The sequence below is a fragment of the Augochlora pura genome, chromosome 3 (genome assembly GCF_028453695.1).
Source record: "Augochlora pura isolate Apur16 chromosome 3, APUR_v2.2.1, whole genome shotgun sequence".
Classification (NCBI taxonomy): Eukaryota; Metazoa; Arthropoda; class Insecta; order Hymenoptera; family Halictidae; genus Augochlora; species Augochlora pura.
Genome location: NC_135774.1, coordinates 28,361,459 through 28,381,777, shown reverse-complemented (window position 1 = coordinate 28,381,777; position 20,319 = coordinate 28,361,459). Strand labels below are relative to the sequence as shown.

Genomic DNA, 20,319 nt, shown 5'->3' with positions numbered 1-20,319 from the left:
TTAACCTCACTTTTCCCTAGAACGATTTTCGTCGCTGAACGCGCCGACGAAGTTATTATCGCCGTCGCGAAATTCGCTGGAATTTTAGAAACAGCTGCGTCCGAAGGACAGAGAGCCCGGCTATCAATAATTTATTTGGAAGCTACGTGTCGCGAGTTGCGGGGCCAATTTACGGACGATTGAATCGCGCGAGTCTCTCTCTCTCTCTCTCTCTCTTTCACTGCGAAGTCTTCAACCGCCGAGGGCCTGCCCGCTTCGTCGCTATTATTCCAATTAATTACCGTATCGGATTCTCCCCTCTCAGCTCCCCCCCACTTCTGCTCCTCTCTCTAAAGAGCCGAACGTGATAATAGCCCGCCCCGACCGACCTGGCAACCAGCTGCGAGCAAAGGAACGGGCTCGCGAAATTATTATCGATGGACCGTGAAAGAGATTAACGGTGAAAAGTGTCGGCCTTGGTGCGCTCAATGATACGTATATATGTATACATACACATAGCGTGCACATTTTGATGCCTGTGTATATACGTTTATGTATGTGCATATACACGGAGACAGTTCGCGAAAAAACTCGTCGAGAACGACAATGCGGTGCTGCGAGAATGGCGGAATTCGTCGGCACCCCGCGTCATTTTGTCGCGGTCGCGAGACTAACAGCGTCCCGAAAATATCTGCCATTGTGCGGCGAACTGGCATAAAGTCTATCTCCGAGATAGTATTTCGGTATTATAAATTTTATTTCAATACTTTAATATTTTAGTCAATATTTGATTGTAAACGAATTTGTTAGATTAAATATTTAATTTAAATGTCAATATCTTATGTAAGTAAATAGCTTAACAATAGCAAGAAACTGCAAACGCTATTATTTTACATGTTTTATCGTCTTATACAGTTTATTATTTTACATATTTTATTACTTTAAATATTCTATGATCTTACATATTTTATTATTTCACGTATTTTATAATCTTACCGTCCAACATATTTTATTACACTATAGTAAAATATTTTCATTAATCCTAGTTTCTCAAGTTAATACATTCGATAAAGACGACCGAAGATCAAAGACATTCCAATTACTCTCGTATAATTGCATTCCATTGTATCGCACGGTCAATTTTCGTAACCGAACGCTAAAATTCCAGAGCGTTAACCGTATCCGTCCATGAATTTCCCCTTGGTGTTCCAAAATCTCAGGGAAACGCGAGACCCGGGATTCTTTGATTGTGTTACCATGAAATTACTTTACGCGCTCTCCGAAGTAGAAAGTTTCGTGTTACTCACCGGATGGTATAGTATATATATATAATCCCGCAGAAATTGTGTTAGCGAACTTGTTTAATGAAATGAAAATTAAACTTGAACCCGATGCAGATTCCATTTACACGTTCGACGGTTTTACCGCGGTTATAAAGTTAGTCGTTTCGTCGTCGAGGTCACTCTTTAGACGACGTTTAACTAAACGGTATAGTGAGACTGACGGTTTATTACAGATTTTCGAACTATATAATTCTATCTCGAGTATGGTATAATAACAGATTTTAATTCGATAAGCGAGAAATTATTTTGGAGGAGCTGAAAGGGAAATATATCGATGGATTTTATAAATAATAATTAATTATTGGGAGTGATGGAATAGTAATATCGAGTAGGTGGAATATTTCTAAATTATTATTTTGTTATTATTAATATTATTGTTATCGTTATTATTATTATAATACATAATAATATTATACATATTATAGTCCACCCTTTTTTGGTGGAAATTAATTCTGTCACTCTAACTTGTTAACAAATATTTTTTTTAACGCAATACACAGATATTTAAACGTGCATCACATTATTTAATTAAAAAATAATAAAAAATACCGAGCCCATCTCGCGCGCCACGTAGAAACAATTTTTTCAGAAAACGTCTCGTCCGCCATAAAGGTTCAGCATCGAAGGGGAAGCCAGCAACGGGTTAAATAATATAGCACCCTCCGACCTTGCCGCGAAAACCGAATAAAAAACCTAGCGCGTTCTCTTTGCGCTGCGCGAGCGCGCCGGCGTCGGCGCGATAAGCGTTGGTCGTCTTTAATAAAGATTTATAGAAAAAAACGGCCGTCGGTGGTGGTTGTAAACGCGGCGAGAAAAAGCTCTCGGGGGAATTGAACCGGTCTCGCGCGGGTCTCGGCTTTTCTGTTCTAGATTCGTCGTCGGGGCGCGCGAAACGCCGCGCGCCGTGTTTAGCGGCGGAGCACAGAGCCCCGATCTAGGGCAACCTGGCTTTACCTCGCTGTATAGGCACCACGGTCGACGATCTGCGACTGCGTGGATCTCTCTTCGGGACACTGCCCCGGTTTCGAGTGCACCTTCAAGGTCTACCCGCGGGGCTCCGCCATGCGAACCCCGCTACGCCCCGGCGCGGCGTGCATCCAGGTGCGTCGATGCACCGGAAGCGTCCTGCGAAAACTCCGGCCACCACCCCGCCGCCGTCCCCGGTTCCCGAACGAACTTACACCGCGGCCCGGTGTGTACACTGCGGATCTTTATGCAAAATGAAAACGCTCCGCGTCTCTCGCGAACGCGATGGGATATTGTTTTTTAGTAATTGAATGCGATTTAAGGTGTTTCGTTGAAATTGTGGGTGGAGTTTGTTTAGATTTAGTTGAATAGATTTTGATCTATTGTTTTATGTTAGATTTATGCTTGAATTAATTAATTTGTTCTGTTATTTGTTTTGAAATTGTTTATATAGTGGAAACAATTTTGGAAGGATTGGTCGTTGGTTTGTAGGGATAGTTAGGGTGTTTTTTGGAAAATGTGAGGGGTCGAATTTGGAGTTGGATGAATTAGTTTGAAATTTTTTGATTGACGAGTTTTATTATTTTGGAATTGACGAATGTATATTGGAATATATATTGGAATATTTTATATGATGGAATATATATTGGAATATTGTATATAGTGGAATATATATTATTAGTGTTTTAAACGCCATTTTTCTTTATTCATGAATATTGTTAAGATAGTTTATAATCTGCTAGCACAATTAAAGGGGTTGATTCTGCATGGAAATATAAGTCGAAAATATAAAACAAAGGTTTTTCGTTCGACGCTTCGTCTGAGAGAAATATTAGATTGGAAATTGGCTGGCGCGTCTGACTATGGACGGCTGATTCTACTTATTGCGTCTCGGCCTCATTGTCCCCGAAAACGAAGCCTCTTGTTCTTCGAAAGTGTGGTAATATTATCGTTTTCTATTTAAAGTGTTTGAGGTATTATTCTGCAATTAAAATTTGTAAGATATCATTTCGTATTAAAAATGTATAAGCTACCAATTTCAACTTAAAATAAGTAGAATACTAATCTCAATTTCAACTGTATAAAGTACTATTTTTTTATTTGAAATATCTAAGCTACCAATTTGTATTTAAACTATACAAGGCACCAACTTGTATTTAAACTACACAAGGCACCAATTTATATTTCAACAACACAAGGTACCAGCTTGTATCAAAAATACCTAAAATATACTTTCCCCCTTAAAATCTACAAAATACCAATTCTTCCTCAAAACACCCAAAACACTAATCCTCCATCTCCACAATCTCCCACCCCGCATTTAAACCCCATAAACCATCCCCACCCCCATCTCCCACTCAACATACCCGTTAAAAGCCCGATAAACGCGCAAATCCATCCCCCATTTCCCAAAACCACCACAACCCCCCAACGACACCGTCCATAAACAATTTTCCCGGCGACAATCCGCAGTATCATCGAACGCTATCAAATCAGCCCCCTTTAGCAGAGCCACCACCTACCCGGTGTACACATATTCCGCCCCTCGCCTCTCGTTCCCCCGCAATCACTCAGCCTGCGGCCTCCGCAAGTGCAGAGACCCAGCTTAAGACAGGAGTGAAGGGGAGAAGGAAGGGGGGAGGACCGTAGAATCAATGACAATCGCGTGTCTCCACGATCGTTCCTTTCTTCGCGTATTGGCAGCGGCACAAAGAAAAGAAGAAAGGGGCTACGCTAGCCGAGGAAGGAGGCGTCGGGTCGGCAGGAGGAGGAGGAAGAGGGTGAGGCGAAAAGGGTGAGGAGGGTGAGGAAGGAATATAATATTTTCCTAGGGGCGCAAGAGCGCGGAGCTCCGAGGGTGGGGAGGACAAGAGCAGGAGAAAGCGCGCGCAAGAGCGAGACCGAGCGACTAAGAGAGAGAAAGAGGTAGAGAGAGAGAAGTTCAGAGAGAGATAGAGAGAGAAGTAGCGAGAGGGAGAAAGAGAGATAGAGAAAGACGTAGAGAGAGAAGTAGCAAGAGGGAGGAAGAGGTAGAGAAAGAGGTAGAGAAAGAAGTAGCGAAAGGGTCAGAAAGTTGGAGAGAATAGTAGCGACAGGAACAGAGAGGTAGAGAAAGAGGTAGAGATCTAGAGAAAGGGGTAGCGAGCTAGAAAGAGAGAAAGGGAGAGGCAAAGAAGGAGAGCTAGAAAGCTGAAGAGAAAGAAAGAACTGCAGAGAAAGAGAGAGGCGAAGAGCTACGGAGGTAGAAAGGGGTAGAAAGGTGGAGAAAGGGGCGGAGAGGTAAAGAAAGGGGCGGCGAGGCGGGGAGGTGGCGAAACACGGCGCGCGAGAAAGAGAGAGCGGGTGAGGGATGAGTCGGGACGAACGAGGGAGGTAGTGACCTAGTCTAAGTGGCCGAGATGCATGACCCGAATACCGGCGCTGTACAGGTGTGGTGTGTGTCCCACTGGCCTCTACCCTCTTCGGAGGCAGTCCGTGGCTTCGAATACGATGCCGTTCGGCGGCGGCGGTCGAGAAAGAGCTATGTGGTCCCGAGGGATGCACAAAACGGAAATGCCATCGATCTTTCGATATCGGCGGGGTGGTGGCCTCTCCTGCGCGCTGCCGCTCGATACCAGGGGACAGAGAGTGGGAACCGCACGCGACTGATAACACACAGAGGGGCTACCCTCTTTCGAACGGGGATTCCACCAGCAGCGTGCCGGGGGTGGCGCCGGGTCGTCGGCCGGCTGTAACCTGATCCGCGCGCTCCCAGTTATGCAACGATAACTCCACGTAATGGCGCAACCGGTTCGAAGTAGACCGGTCGAAGGTGTGCTCTAGGCCTTTAGCAGATTACTTGGAAGCGCGCGATTATAGGGGGAGGAGACGATCATGGTCTGAGTTGACCGAGACGGCACCTTTAACCCATTGCAGTACCGTGTCTTTTAGAACTACCTTGATTGATAGGTTAATCTTTAATAATTTTTTATTCTTAATAATTTATCTTGATGATCTTTAGCAATTTTTATCCTTGATAATTTATCTTAATAATCTTTAATAATTTTTTATCGTTGATAATTCATCTTAATAATCGTTAGCAATTTTTATTCTCAGTAATTTATCTTAATAATCTTTAGTCATCTTAAACAATTCGCGATATCGAAAGAAAAACCGAGACTCGTCGCGGACTCTACCTGTTGCGTCCACTCCGAAGTGTTAAGAACGCAGAGAGCCCCCGCGTTCCCCCCGAACGCGTTATCGAAAATTAATGAACGCCTCCTCCCCCGAAACCAGGCTACCAAGGAAGTTTCGCCGAAACGAACTCTTTGCCGTATCCGCGCGATACCTTTCGCGCCTTGCGAGTCCTCTAACAAGGGAAGTTCGAGCGGAATCGCTCTCGCGCAACACAAGAATCGCTAAGTGGCTGTAATTCGCTCGAACAACCGCCCGCGAACTTGGTCGGAAGAATGTCAGAAGTAAATGCTGGAAACTGGCCGGCAGGCAACTTGTGTCAACTTATTCGGTATGCGAGTTAGGCGCTCGCCAATCAATGAACTTTGCCAGGGAACGCGCGCTGCTTGGGACGACGACATGTGCCGTCGCGCTATAATGTTTCCACGGCTTTAGCTGTTCTGAATAAGCAATGCTTGGATGGAGGTGTTGAGGCAAGGATAATTTGATTAATTTGTGGGCGGAAATATTGATCTGTATTTGTTGGTTTATAATTATTCTGCGACGAGTGAAACATCCTAGTTTAGCATAAACGTTCAGCTTTTTAATAATTAGAAGCCTTTAATTATTTTTAGAGACGTTTCTCGACAGTATTTCTTTTAATCGATGCTTCGATAGAGATGATAATAACAGTGTAATTTGATTAATTCGTTGGAGGAAATATTGATCCATATTTCTTCTGCGACGAGTGAAATATGTTAGTTCAATGCGGAGGTTTTTAATAGTTTCAAGCTTTTAATCATTTTTAGAGACATTTGTTGGCAGTGTATTTTACAAGCAATGCTTGGATAGCGTTATTGATACAAGTATTATTTACTTAATTTGTGGGAGGAAATATTGATCAAACAATTCCAATCGTAGTAATTGTAAAGAAAATGGCACGGCAAGGGTTTAAATTACAACAGAAACAATAAAATCGAGAAGACGTGCTAAGAACAGCGTGGGCGTCGGACGATCGTCCAAAATAATCGCGGCGATGTTCTCGACGACCAGGGACGGTCCTCTAAATCGATGTACCCATTGTCGTCCAGCCAGTAGGCGGCGAAGCAACGCGGAACCGATACATCTGTCTTCAATGAGTCCGAAAATTTGGTTTATTGGCGCAGTCCGGTGTGCCGGCCTGAACGGATTTATACGCGTCCTTGACCAACAGCGAGCGCGGACGAACGGGACGGGACGGGACGGTCGGCGACGGGGAGCGTCGGAGGGGTTGAATTCCGGAACAATGGAGTTGGCCCGGTGTGTGTCGGGTCTCGGCCGGCGCGCGGATCCGTAGACCAATCGGACACTTGACCCGGCTGCGAAAATCGCCGATGGTTTGTCCACTTAAATCGCCGATGGGAACCGGCGCGATGGGTTGACGACGGGGCGGGGGGGGGGGGGGGGCGGAGGGGACGCGACACGGTTTCCGTGAATTTTCCCGGGGTGGCGCGCGGCGGCGGCCCAGCGACCTCCGGGGTTCCCAGCCCGAGCAACGAAACTACAACGCCGGCCGACCTTGAACGCAACCACGAAGACGAACGGGGGCAGAGAGGCTTCGACGGGAAATTACATTGCGGTTTCGAGGCCCGGGAGCCGATTCTACTACGGCCGGAAACTGTCGCAACCTGCCGCTGCTCCCCGACGACGATGATGATACTTTTCTCACACCACGGTGTGTCTAGCACCGCCGGCGAGAATTAGGCTCGTTAATCCGCGTCCCGATTCCCCCCCTTGTGTTCACGGTGATGCTGGATTAACCGGACGACGACGGACCTGGGTTAATTAATGTTGTTATTCCTCGGGGTGGATCGCTTTGGATCCAGGCGAATCCAATTGTTGGATTTGCTAGGGGAATTAACGTTGAAACGAGTCGAATAATGTATTTAAATAAGAGAATAGTTCGATGGTTTAGTGGGTTAGGGTTATAGCGATGTGATTGTAATTTGGGGTAGTTTTGTTTATAGCTGAAAATTTGACGAAATGTATAAGCGAAGGGAATTAGTAATGAAATTAGTGTAAAGTGATTTAATTCTGAATTAAGTTGTATGGAGGGTAATTTAAGTCTAGATTCATTTAATTCTAGATTAATTTATTTATAAATTTATCTATATATTAAGTCACCTATAAGTTAATTTATCTGTAAGTTAATTCATCTCAAAGATTAATTCGCCATTAAATTAACTCACCTCTAAAATTTAATTAACCTCTAAATTAACTAACCTCTAAAAATGAATCCATTTCAAAATTAATTCACCACGAAAAATAAATCCGTCACTAAATAAATTCACCTCGAAAAATAAATCCATCTCGGAATTAACTAACCTCTAAATTGTCTGAACAAGAAATTCGGTCAGCAATCAATGTTGTCGAAAATAACGCAAATTCGTACGACCTCCGCTGTCGCACTGGGTCAAACTCTGGCACATATCTTTTTTATTATTTTTTTAAAGTGGCACTGTCATCAATTGAATGAAATTAACAATTAATTAAATATATTTGGAGCTTATAAAAAAACTGCGTTCCCAAATTCCTTAATGCATGACGACTAGGCAAAAAAAAAACAATTTTGGTAAGGGTTGTTCGTGTTATATGATTTATGAATTGTTCTAGGACAAACGTTACTTCGAATCTCGAGAAATATTCGCTGTTTTCCCGAACAAAGTGATGGACGACCAATTGGCCCAAGTAAAAAGCATGAACTTCGAAGGAGAGATTTATGGATCGAAAGAAAATCGAAGGAAGAATTAGGCAATTTGTACAATTGGTAAAATCTATAGTAAATAATCTAATTAAGAAGCTTTCTCTTTGAATTTATCATTGTTGCAGCTGAATTGCAAACTTTATGGCAAATATAAGCGCTTGATATTTTTAACAATACTGTCGTATTAAAATAATTAACAGAATAAATATTGCATATTAAATATTGAATAGTAAATATTAAATATTAAATATTAGATAGTAAATATTAAATATTGAATATTAAATATTAGATAGTGAATATTAAATATTAAATATTGAATAGTAAATAGTAAATATTGAATATTGAATATTGAATATTAAATATTAAATAAATATTAGTTACTATTTCTCACTACCAATACAGAAAATTGTTATCTCGCCTAAGGCTCATTAGCCTGATTATAACCAAAACCATTGAATCGCCGCATCAAATAAATCAACCCCCATAACCAACGCTAATCGGATCCGTAAATCCGGGGGAGCAATATTTCGAGCACTCGCGAGTATTAACCTTCGACGAGCATAAATTCCGAACGAACGATGAAGAGTCAATGAATGCGACAGAGCGAGCGCACAGGGAACAACCCTCGGTGATAATGACCCACTGAAAATCATCGAGTCTCGCGCAGAAACCTAACAGGTGTCGGGGCTCGTAATTTCCACGTTTCTGTACGGGCGATGCCATACGGCGCAGCTAATTTGCATGCCGTTAGATCCGCGTCGAAGTAACATTATCCTTGACATTTTCTAGACAATTCGGGTACACCTGATTATCAACTTTCCTTATCGCGGACGAATTGCAAACGGCACAGAATTTTTCAAATAAAGGTCATGGGAAGCTGAAAAGTTAAACGGCCCTCTTACTCCACCTCAAGGTGCCTCCTACACCCACGAAATTTATGGTCACGATCGCCTAATAAAAACTCCACAGAAATAGGTACAATATTCTACCCTAATATTTTTTAATTTAGCTTTAACGTGTGATATTGTAAATTGACTTATTAGTAGTTTGTTTCAAGCTAGACTTTTTTCTAAATTTAGATTTTATGAAAATGACCAAAAACGTGGAGTGTCAAATCATTATTTTTTAAATTATACATTTGTGAAGTATACAAATATCGAAGTTTATGTTTATGTAAAATCTAGTATATATAAACTAATCTAAAATTTATTATACATAACCTAACCTAAAATCTATTATGTATAACCTCATCGGGCGGCGACTTCAAGGCTTCGCTGAAAATGATCACACCACATATGAAAATCATTTTCATCAAGCTCACTTCCATCGAAAAAATTCTGAAGAGCCTGTTAGCCGTCGCACGAGTCGCAAAATTCAATTCCGCAACGTATAAAATCCTCCAGGTCGCGTAAAAACGCTGCGAGTCCGTAAAAATATTTCGTCTCTCTATTTGAAACGGCGCGCGGGCCGCAAAGGGCGGTCGAAATAGAATCGCGCGTATAAACGTGTCGGAAGCTCGAAGCGAGAACAGGCGGGAACCATGAAATTATTTGCGGAGGTCGCGGGACAATTAATGGGGCAGTTTCGGTTACAATAGAATCCGCTAACCATCCAGCGATATCGCTGGCGATTCCGCAGGTCTCATAACTCATGCCCGGTTGGAGGGGAAGGGAGGGGAGGAGAGGAGAGGGTAGGGTAGGGTGCTGGTATCCTTTCAGGTCGTGTTCCATCGAGCTAACGACTCGCGTGATTTCGCTAATAAATCGCGGCTTCAATCGCGGGCGAGGCGCGCGAGCGCGCCCGCGAGCGACCTGGAAGGAAACCGTCGGAAAATATTCAGTATCAGAATTAATAGGCGAATGGTACATGCACGCGGTGTGGTTGGGCCGCCTCTCTCTCTCTCTCTCTCTCTCTCTCTCATTCTGCCTACCACTATCTGTATCATGGCCGAACCGTGCAGATATCCGTCTGTCTGACCTAAATACGTAATTATCTTTTCGCGAGGCACGACCTTGGACGGGCCAAGTCCGAACTGGGCCATGTCTCTGTCTGCCAGTTTTACTTCGTACATAAAGTTACCTGCCCGTCCACCGCCAACGCCACCCTCTCCCCCTCCTCCCCTTCCTCCTCCTCTGCCTCGCTCGCTCGCGAACCCCTTTTCCGCCAGCTCCACCGTGTTCCCGTCGTTCACCCTCTCTCGGGCAGCCGTTTTAAGACTCTCTCCGAAGAATCTTTTAAGTCCCGGCCGCGAAGGAAGAAGGGAGAGAGAGAGAGAGAGAGGGATCGGTGACAGTCGGAAGCGTCATCTGTCCGGGAATAATATGTCATAATTTTCAAGGATCGCCGAGGGATAATTTAATTAATCCGCTTTAATGGAGATTCGAAATACCCGGCCGTCGTTTTTTTAATTACACGCCGAGTGCCGTCTCTCCCTCCCTATGTCCATCTGTCTCTCTGTCTCTCTTTACTTCTCTTTCTATTTCTCACTGTCTCTCTGTTTTTCTCTATTTCTCTCCATTTCTCTCTCTCTCTCTCTCTCTCTTTCTCTCTCTATTTCTCTCCGTTTCTCTGTCTCTCCATTTCTCTCCATTTCTCTCTCTCTCTCTTTCTCTCTCTATTTCTCTCCGTTTCTCTGTCTCTCTATTTCTCTCCATTTCTCTCTCTCTCTCTCTCTATTTCTCTCCGTCTCTCTATTTCTCTCTGCCTCTCTATCTCTATCTCTGTCTTTCTGTCTCTTCTTCTCCCTTTCTCGCTTCTTCCGTCTCTCCCGAGATTTTAATGCAGTTGCCGAAGTCCCGGCGAGCCCCGCGAGATAGCTACCGCCTAGCCTAGCCACCCACCCCCCTTTCATCGTCGATGAATTAATCGAGACGACGAAAATCGAAGAAGTTCGCCGTCGAGGAAATTCTGACTGACTTGCGAAAGTGCCGTTTTAAATTAAATAGTCTGCGGATTCCGTGGATTTTCTCCTTTTTCTTCTTCTTTTTGGAAAAATAACTGGGTCGAATGAGGAATTTTGTGAAGACTGAGGGATTGAAGATTGCCAAGATTATGGTACTATCGGAAATAATATATGTATTTTACGTCTAATAAATTGTATCAAATAGATACAAAAATATTCTCAAATGCAACTAGAGTCCCAAATACATCAAACACCCAAGCCTAATCATCTAACGCACACAAATATTTTTACGCTATAAATATCAATCTATGCCAAATAATTATTCTAAATAAAATTAATGTGCTAAATAAAATTAATGTCAAATAACCGCAACCCCAAACTTTCTGTCCACCCTATACAATGAATGCACAGAAATGCAAAGAACCACAGTAGCGAGCACCACTGCGTAACGTAACCGCGTCGAATAAAACCTAGAGTCAGGAAAAGTGAAGCCTAATAACGATCGCATTTCTCCTGGAAATTCATGTAAGGATTTCGTGGTGCACGGTTTTGTAGGTTGTCGGATATCGGCGACGTTTAAAACGGACATCTTTCAGGAAGATGTTCGCTCGATCGAAAAACGTTATATGCGCTCTCCGGCCGACACACGCACACATAGATAGACATATACATGGTCCGTGCTCAGGTGAACTCGCCCCGGTGACCACCGTCCCTGCGACCCCACGCCACCCCCGACAACTGGAACGCTGACCCAGTTAATACACCTGTAGAAACAGTGCCAACACTCCCGTGTCCACGGCGTGCCGCGCCGCCGAGCCGCGCCGACGAACGACGCTCTCTCTCTCTCTCTTTCTCTCTTTCTCTCTCTACCTATCCAATCCCACGGAACGGGCCTGCAATTCCATCGTACACGCAACGTAATCCCTTTGTAAATGACGCCTTTCGAATAATTCCTTATCGGACCCCGCGGAACCTAAGGACACCGTCACGCACACACGCCGCGTTGCTACACCTTGCCTCGCCTTGCCTCGCCTCGCCTCGCCTCGCCTCGCCGCGTAGTTTGGTTACCTTGATTGCTGATCCTCTTGCTCCAGTTCAGCGGATCAATTGTGGTCCGATCGGAAGCTCGCCTCGGCCAGATGTTTACGTACCGGCAAACGATCCACTGTTCTACCACCCTACGTTCGTTATTTTTCTCTAGGCTAGCGTTAGCCCTTTCACTGACTTCTTAACACTTGGCGCACGACTCGCGGAAATTTGACACTTGGAGTTGGCAGTACTTATTTGGATTACTTTGTTTGTTGCTTTTATCAGGAGGCTTAGAGGCTATAGCTTTCAAGTTAAAATGTCTTAGAATCGAAAGGGTTAATCTCTGCTCCCTCCGGCAAAGCTCGCGATAAATACACACAGAGAATCCTTTAAATAAATTTTTAGTATTCTCTATGAAATAATTTAGACTCCGATATCGTCAAATAACGAAACCATAAATTTCTGCGCAACATAAAAATTCTCTGCATCGATTATAAACTATATAACCACAGCTGAAGTTTCCCAAGTTATCAAAAAAAAATTATATTTAGAATAAAGCCTCTGCTGTCTGCTTATTACAAAAATAATCTTCATTCTTTATCTAAAAGACACTGTTAAAAATAAAATAAAAATAAAAATAAAAACACATATAATAATAAAAAGTAAATTTTATATGAAAGTTCAGGCTATTTGGAAATGTCTCCGATAAACATTTAGCAGGCAGAGCGAAGCTGCAGGGATTACGTTGGTAGAGCGTTGACAACCGCGGTATCGAAAATGGATAGAATCATCGATAACCGATAGAAATACTTAATGCCTGTGCTGCTGTAAGCCCGGGTAATTAAGTATTTCAGGAAAGAAGATTTACACGTATAAGAAGATTAAAATATATCGAGTTTTTCTTGAAAGCAGGCATTAATCTTGTTCGGTAAAGCTAGCCGAGCGAGAGTCGGAGGCTCGGCGAAGCCTCTTAACCTCTTGCACTATGACTTCTTCCATGGTTCGTTGATTAGCTCATCCTTATTTATTTCTGTTTTTAGAATTTGTTAATAGAAGAATTTATTTTTATTTCGATGTGAGAGAAATTAATAATATTTATATTTAGTAGATTTTACGTGAAATTTTTATCAGGAGTTTGACTCGTTATTGTAGTGCAAGAGGTTATGTCAAGAAATTAATAATATTCATATTTAATAAATTTTACATGGAATCTTTGTCACAAATTTGACTCTTTTATTATAGTGCATGGAGTCATGTCAAGAAATTAATCTTTCATGGAATCTTATCACGAGTCTACCCCTTTATTACACTGCAAGAGGTTATGTCAACGTTACATCGACAAATTAATAACATCCATATTTAGTCGATCTTACGAGAGGTTAAAGGTCGACAAAATCATGGCAAAACGCCGACAGAAATTGAAAGCCCGTTTCGCGAGGCTTCCTCCGTTTATGCAGATTCCCTCGACCGACATCCCCCGACCATAATGGACGCAAAGAGAGATGATTCTTAGGATCCCGCGAAGAAACGGCGATCCAACGACGAGTCGGTAGATCTGACGGTGAAAGATCGCAGCCGACAAAAGAAGCTCGACAAACTGTGGCTGGAGAGAAGTTTTACATGCCACCGCGCCCCTTCTTCGCGTTCTTAGGCTTCGCTCTCGGGACTATAAGAAGACGCGCGGCGGTGGCTTTATGCGACCGCCTATGCAAAGACCGTCGTCTGCGACATAATTCACCGCGAAGTGTACACTGGCTGGGCCGTGTAATACTTCGGGGGGTTATTTTTGCAGGCGTCCCCCCCTCCCCTCTCCCTTCACCGCGGGGACTCGAACATTGTTCGTATTTATACGTCGCCGTCTTCGATCTCTCGACAAAGCACCGTGTACGCTTTGTCTGTATAGTCTTCTTTGAAGATTTTTAGATAAAATATACCGTGATGGTCGGTGACTATAATATACTGTATATATCAGTGACTGCAGGAAAAAGTGGAGTTAAAGAAAAGATTTAAGAAAGAAATGTTTGTGATTTATTGGAGAAGTTTCAAAGCATTTTTTTAGTGAAGATATTTTTCTTGAGGATTAATGGTTGTTGTTATGATGTCGAGGTAATTTTTTTTTCTATAGGATGAAGGGACGATTCTATCTATGAGAAGAGAAGGAGAATGAAATGATAAGGGAGTGCTATTTTTAAATAATTAAAGCTGTGAAGAGAGGGGGTGAATTTTTAAATTTATAATTCTTGGGATTGATAGAGATAATGTTTATTTTTTATTAATATCTGCTGTTTTAGAGAAATCAGTCTACTATACCAGAATTAGAATGCTATTACTTTGAATAGCAAAAAGAAATAAAAAAATTGATTTTAGCAGAGCTATACAACGCAAATGAATAACTTCTAAACAATTACAGATGTTAAAAATTGCAGTGCAGTTCCGTCCCGATTTTTGACACTTTGAACCAATAAACCAAGCTAATATATTATTCAATTAATCTAAGTAACTACGAGAAAAACCACCCTTCTAAAAATCTCAAAAATCAGCCCAAATCCTAATCAGTCGATCTCGCAATCCCGCCAAAGTGTCCAAGTATCGTGCAACAAACGAGAGAGAAGCTCCGTTAAAAAAGGAGTCGTTCGCAAGCGTCGGGGATGGCACGCGTGCGCACAGGGTGGCGATTCTGGTGTCTCGCGCGCCGCAGGGTGGATTAACAAAACGCGCTCGTTCCGCCGACAATTACTCGGATCAAAGCCTAAGCATCGAGGGATCAAGCAACAGGCGGGCGCGGCAGATTTTCTGATCTTCGTCCGGACGCAAGGGAAGAAAATCCCGGTCGCAGCGGAACGGAGCGGAGCGGAGGGTCTCGGCGGAGAGGAGCGCGCAGGTGGGACGACGCGCCGGGGTCGCAAACGGGGTCGGCACAGCCTGGGGGCAGGAGTGTGATCGGCCGATGTAGGTCAGTCGAGAGTGTTGGCCCCTTTCGCCTTGACACAAACACACACACACACGCATACATACATACATACACACCGAGAGGTTATATGGATCTCTCGCGGGGGGAGGGTATGGGTCAGGTTACCGATGCGCGCGGAACTCTTGAAATTCTACGAGAGAGGCGGTCATCCATACGTGCAGCCGCACCTAACCCAGACCTCGGCGATTTTCTATCCGCGAGCCGACAACCGATTAATATTGACCTCCCGCGGCGGCCTACCACCCCTTCCCTTCTCCCTCATCTCCCTCCTCTCGCGCCCCTATCTTCGCGTTCGATATCGAAAAAGCCGCGGCGAACGTGTCGGAGGGGAGCTCCGTTGCGTGGCCGCTCGGCCGGAATTAAATAAAGCCGATTAATTAATCGACGTGCCGCCGCGGCCTATCGATTGCGCAACGCGCGCCGCGCACCTGTTTCACGCGCGCGAGGAGCAAAAAAAAGAAACAGAAGAAAACTTTGATCGCGCCGCTGAATTTCATTTCGAGTCCGACCGCCACCCCCGGTTCAACCCCCCCGTTCGCCACCCCTGCCCCGCGTTTTAACGATCCGCGGCGCGCTTGATTTTTGGCGCGACCCCCGTTTAAGGTTATTTCAAAAGGGATCCCATCCCATCCACACCCCCCCCCCCCCCTCCTCTCCTCTCCTAGTTTTTACCGGCGCGCTCTGCCTCCAAGGATGATATTGCGCCGACGTTCCGCCGCGAGACGAATAATGCATCGATGATAATCGAATGGTTCGCGCGCTGCCTGAACGGTTCGCGCCCCGCGGCCCGCGCACTGCGCCCGCGTGCATCGCGCGCGCGATTGGGTGCTCGACGCCGAGACGCGCGGCACGAGAGACGATTTTAACTAAGGGGGTGAAGAAATGTAGGGGATGGTGAACTGATTTGGAATTTTTGTTAGGTAATTGTTAGGGAAATTATATTATATTATATTAAATTATATTAATTAATTCAGATTAACACTGAAAATGGCATCGAGTGCAAAGGGTGAATAATTTAACACTATTATAGCAACAATTAACACTGTCCAATGCAACAATAGTTTCGAATAGAACTGTACTCTCATATCCCAAAATTGAACGAAATATAATCTAATTTTTGCCAAATTAAATTTTGCAGAATTGCAGTCGATTTAATTATCGTACCGCAAACGATGCACAGCTTTAATCCGCCGAATTTCATTAAACGTCTTTCGGGAGAATATTATCCATAGGGTTATATATCAAGGCATCCCCCTTTCATGAATCGCAAATTTCGGCGGAGAGTTCGATCACGTTTTCTATTACAGGAGCCGCGTGTGGGCGGGCTCCCGTCGAACGGAGCCACGCGTTTTCATCCGAGGATTTTCGTTCGCATCTACTCGGCTGATTGCGAATTGGATTCTAGTAAACAGAAACGAGGGGAATTACTGATTAGTGCACGCGCGTCGGATTCGGTGTTTTCGTTGTAGTGCGCTGCGCCAAGTGATTGGTAAATTTTAATGGCCGCCGGACGTGACCTCTCGCTTCTTTTAGGTTAGCCATTATTCGGGTGTTGTATTTTTAGGAGAAGAAAATGGGACGACAAGGCGAACATTCCGATTTCTTTTTGTAATTTCATGCCAGCTAACATTCGATTTTATCCTCGAAAATATTCGTGATCTATAAAATTTCGATAAGATTTTTTTTTTTAAATATTGAAAGAAGCGATGAGACTTTCGGACAGGTCGAAAGGTCGAATACGCTATTTTTCTTCGGGATACAGAAAACACTGGTTCAATTAACCTTTTTACGACAATATTAATAATTCTAATTTATTTAATAATTTTTAATAATTCTTAATTGGCCGCAGCAGTCAACTAATTATCGCAACTTCCTAAAACATGGCATTAAAAATCGGAGAAAAGATCGCGACGTAGCAGTTTCCAATTACCTCACGCGGGAAGGGGAGGAGAGGGGGGGAAGGGAAATAAGATGCGACTTGGCGCAGAACGACTGATAACGAAATACAGCAGCACAGCAGCAACTACGAGCCGCTTAGAGAATAATGGAAGTTATTACGGAAAGGGAAGCGAGTTTATCGTTGTCATCATTCCCGAATTAATCGAGCAGCAAGTTTTCTCGTTTACCGGCCGGCCCCCCCCTGCCGGGTAAGAGAACGCGGCGGGGTGTACTTTCGCGGAAAGAGAGAGAGAGAGTGTATGGTCAAGAACGACATCATTACGCTCCCCCGTGCTTCCGGTGAATATGCTCTACGAAACTTCGGGCTTTACTTTCGATTCGGATCGGTTTAAATTCGTTTTCTAGCGACCAAGTTTTCTCATTAGACGACGACGCCGCTCCGCGAGCGCTCTCTTTCTCTCTTTCGCTCTGTCTTTCTTTTTCTATTTCTCTCGCGACGGCGATGGGGCTCTGCGCTTTCTCTTTCTCTTTATTTCTTTCTTTTTCTCGCGACAGTCTCTCTCTATCGCTATATCTCTCTATCTGCTCTATTTCTCTATTTCTCTCTCTCTCTCTCTCTCTGTCGCTATATCTCTCTATCTGCTCTATTTCTCTATTTCTCTCTCTCTCTCTCTCTCTCTCTCTGTCGCTATATCTCTCTATCTGCTCTATTTCTCTATTTCTCTCTCTCTGTCGCTATATCTCTCTATCTGCTCTATTTCTCTCTCTCTCTCTATCGCTATATCTCTCTATCTGCTCTATTTCTGTCTCTGTCTCTATCACTCTCTTCCTCTCTCTCTTTCTCTCTCTCAACCTTCGTTTTTCTTCGCCATCGTCGATTGGCTTCCCTATCGCGACCAGACGGCCGCGTCTCCGACTGGAATTTTCGGCGACGTGTTCCGTCAGGTGGGAGCCAGGTGTGTGCACAATTGTACCCGCGAATCCGCGTCGACAAATAGCCGAAATCGCGTTATTAACGCGACGATGGTTTCCCGGGGAATATTGACGTAAAAAAACGTCTTGACGACTTGCGTTTCGATTCGCGAAAATATTTGAACACTTGCTCCTTGTTGAGGCAAGTCTCTTCTGTTGAATAGCATGCCGGTGGATTGCTGATTATACTTGGTCTTGCTCATTTGGTTGATTTGCGAGCGATATGCATTTGCGATTTATCAATTATTGGAATAATATCTCATTTTATACGATAAATTTTTTTTTTTAGTATTACTGAGGGATTCACCTCATTTCCTTTCCACTTACAATAATCATAATTTTAAGAAAATTAGACGTACACATAGGTGACAATAACCCTGAAGAGGTTCGAAACAAGAAATTTTATATTTTATTCTGTCGTTCGGAGCAAGGGTAAAATACTAACAAAAATCAGTCGTTAGACATAGCGCAGTATATGTGCTTATGTGTAGCACAGTATTCTATCATCTAAAAAGCATTCGAACCATTTAACTCAGTTTGCGAAAAGTAACTTTATTTAATGAATGAATTCAAGCCGCTGTAAATAAACCACCCGCCTAAAAATCGTAAAAATCATCCTAGATCCTGATCAACCGATCCATAGCGATCGTGACCGGTCACCGAAGATCGTTCGATCGTTCAATCGACAAAAACCGTGGCGGCATCCGTCGTCGTTGCGGTTCCAAGAGGGCAAACTTAGCGCGGCGTCCTCCGCGTAGCGCAATAACGTGTAATTAAGTGTGCACAAAGCGTGCGACGGTTAGCGACGCCGTGACAAAGGCAGACTGAATAGACATATTCAACCGGTACAGGCGATCGGCGGGGTGGCGAGCGGGGGGGTTGCGGGTGCGCGTTGCGTGCGCCGCGCGCGGCGCCTGTATTGCGAGCCTATTCGAATGTGCATCCATGACCGTGCCCGTTCATGTGCGCTGACACATATTCCCGTATGTCGCCGCGATATGTGTCAGGGTCGATGATTTATCACGGGATTCTAGCTGGCGGGCCGACCCGCCCGCGCGAGCGCGAACGCCGCCCGGAACCTTTCCCTTTAATTGCGGGGCTGATTGAAAAATAATGTCCCGGGCACGCACCGTGGATATGCCATCGACGCGATTCCCGCGAGTAGGACATAGTTCCCGGAATATCCCGTATAGCGATCTTCGATTTTGCATATGTAGCGATCGCGGGGTATGCATAGCGATATTGGGGATCGGTATTAAAACTGTGAGTATTTTGGTATAGTGATTGGCAGAGTTGGATTTATTTTGTTGGTATATTAATATAATTTTATTCGTGGAATGTGTTTTAGTTATTGTTCGATTTATATACGATTTTGTTCGAAGAATTTGTTTTTTGTAATTTCAGAATTATTAATTGAATGAAATTTACTGAAATTATTACTAAATTTCAATATTTCATAATTTCTTAAAAATAACAATGCCCAACCCTGCATCACAAATTCTTCAAATCGCAATTTTTATCAATAATTACTTCGACTCCTATATATAATAATTAACACTGATCTTCATCACACTATACATAGCGAAAACGAAGGATGCCTGCGCTGGAAAGATTTAACAAGTGAAATACCCATATCGAGCGACACGCTCAAAATGATATAGAGACTGTATCAAGGACTCAAGATCGTATCGTTGAAATTGGAAAATTGTTCAGCCACGTATACAGTATTTATATACTATCCTCACTCTTCTAAACTCCAAAAAATCAATCGATAAAGTGACGAACTAAAATTACAATTCATTTGCGATTACTAAAAAGCTGGATTTCTCGAATCTTGCGGCGTGGAAATGACAATGCGGATTTTCGAATGACTGATCTGCCGCGGTTTGCTTTGAAAGGAAACTCATCGCGCGTAAATAAGATTGAAAAATAACAGCGGGGCGTCTTGCACCGTCGAACCTCCCGAAACGAAATCTTTTAATCGAAGAAACGTCTCTCTGAAATTCGCGAATCAAAATCACTGAAATTCGCGAATTAAAATCTCTGAAATTCGCGAATCAAAATCTCTGAAATTCGCAAATCGAAATCTCTGAAATTCGCGAATCAAAATCTCTCAAATTTGCAAATTCGCGAATTAAAATTCTCTGAAATTCGCAAATTCGCAAATCGTATACCAGCACGGTGTACGATTTTTCAGAAAATTATGTTAGTAGTCGATATTAAATACAGAGGTTGCGCCGTGGCGGATTCGATCTTGGAAAAAACATTCGCCAGTGTGCAAAACGACACGCGCCCTAGATTCTGTCCCATTTTCCCATTCAAGGTGAGGCTTCCGTTCGATTAAGTATAAAGGCTGCTGTGT

The 20,319-nt window shown here is 43.7% G+C and overlaps 1 protein-coding gene across 1 annotated transcript in view; it reads right to left on the bottom strand.

Annotated features, from left to right (window-relative positions):
* The window catches only part of Sifr (SIFamide receptor), a 64,363-nt gene that overhangs the window by 2,547 nt on the left and 41,497 nt on the right, over positions 1 to 20,319 (bottom strand). The window lies entirely within an intron of this gene.